Source organism: Epinephelus moara, chromosome 8, assembly GCF_006386435.1.
Source record: "Epinephelus moara isolate mb chromosome 8, YSFRI_EMoa_1.0, whole genome shotgun sequence".
Taxonomy (NCBI): domain Eukaryota; kingdom Metazoa; phylum Chordata; class Actinopteri; order Perciformes; family Serranidae; genus Epinephelus; species Epinephelus moara.
In genome coordinates, this window is record NC_065513.1 from 42891559 (window position 1) to 42893147 (window position 1589).

The 1589-nt window shown below is 38.8% G+C and overlaps 1 protein-coding gene across 1 annotated transcript in view; it reads left to right on the forward strand.

Moving 5' to 3' along the window:
- The window catches only part of znf608 (zinc finger protein 608), an 89260-nt gene that overhangs the window by 80574 nt on the left and 7097 nt on the right, over positions 1 to 1589 (forward strand). The gene's annotated exons all lie outside the window — the stretch shown is intronic.

Here is a 1589-nt window from a genome sequence, read left to right on the forward strand (position 1 = left end):
GGTAGGTAGGTAGGTAGGTAGGTAGGTTGTTTGGTTGGTTGGTTGGTTGGTTGGTAGGTAGGTAGGTAGGTAGGTTGTTTGGTTGGTTGGTTGGTTGGTTGGTTGGTAGGTAGGTAGGTAGGTAGGTAGGTAGATACTCAAACTCTGAGTGTAATGCAATGCTGTCATGTTAAATAATAAAATAAAACAGCACCTCATGATTGTGGTGAGAACTTAATTCCAATTAATGTTCACACATAATTTATCTGCAGCTCCTCTAGTTTCCTGTTGTTCTGTAAAGATGTTTCAGGAGTTCAGGGAGCGTCTTTGCTTCAGGGCGATATTTTAATTATGTCTTTACAGCTTGTAGTGCTGCACAGTCTAAGGACAACAGGTGATAATGTTGAATGTCACAGTAAAGACATTAAATGCAATGGGGCTTTCAGTGCACTGCTGAAATACAAGCTGCTTGTTGGATTAAAAAAAAAAATTCCAACTTTTTTATTGAACAAACTGAACTGAACACAAAGAACAACAGTTACTTCAAAGTGCAGTTTTCTACTGATGCTCTCTCTCAGCTCACTCAAAAGTCTTTCATGATGCGTTTACTGTGCAAGTTGACATGGGGATGATGATTAAAAAAACAGCAGATTATGCAGCCCTAGTTGTTTAATAGTCCTTAATAATTTCTTTAATAAAATGCAAACTGGGAGCAGAATGTGTTGGAGAGGTGTGGCAGGTCAGTAAATCAAATATCTATCTCCTGAGTGTAAAGGCTCTCAGCTCAGTCGACTCTCTGCCTTGTTGCCTGAACAATCATCCAGCAGATCATTATTACCCACTTTACAGTGTTTCCATATATTTTCAGAGGCCATTATACATCACTGCTTTTGTCTGAGTGATTGAAGTAATGCAGAGGGAACCTGCCGGCTCCGTTAAACAGCATAATGTGATGATTACCTCACTGGTGCAAAGGCTGCAGTTATCTGTAAATGGTAATTGCTGTGAAATAGAGGAGATGAACAGGAGAGATGCTGACAGATGAAATCACACAACAGCTCAGAACTGAAGGAGAATTCCAGCAGTTTTCAGCTGACGTCTGAAATCTGAAGATCTCTAATTAATCATCTTCTTATCTTGTGAACAAACTGTTTTCTTACAATCACAACTTAATTATCTCATTAGCTCTGAACAACAAAGGATCATCAGAATGGTTATTTTAATGTATGTGTAAACCTGTTTATGTTAGAAGCTTCCATTTTAGTGTTGTCACTTTATCTGAAGGCCTGAAGGAAAGACATTTATGTTGTTACTAAAACTTTCAACAGTTAGAGTGGAGCAGCTGTTGCAATGAAATTCTTTGTTCTCAGGCTAAACTAAATATATTTGCACACACAGTCAATTTGTCTTGGTGATTTGGTGCATAACAATTAACTAGTCCATACCCATTGGTAGCTTTGTCACCTTCTACCTATGCCAATCCTCAATGCCTATGTGCAGTTTCACATAGATTGACCACGTCAGTGAGTAGAAAAACGTGGGATAGACAGAATGACTGACAGAATGACACACTGACAGTTTCCGTGATTATGTACAGCATACCATACCAT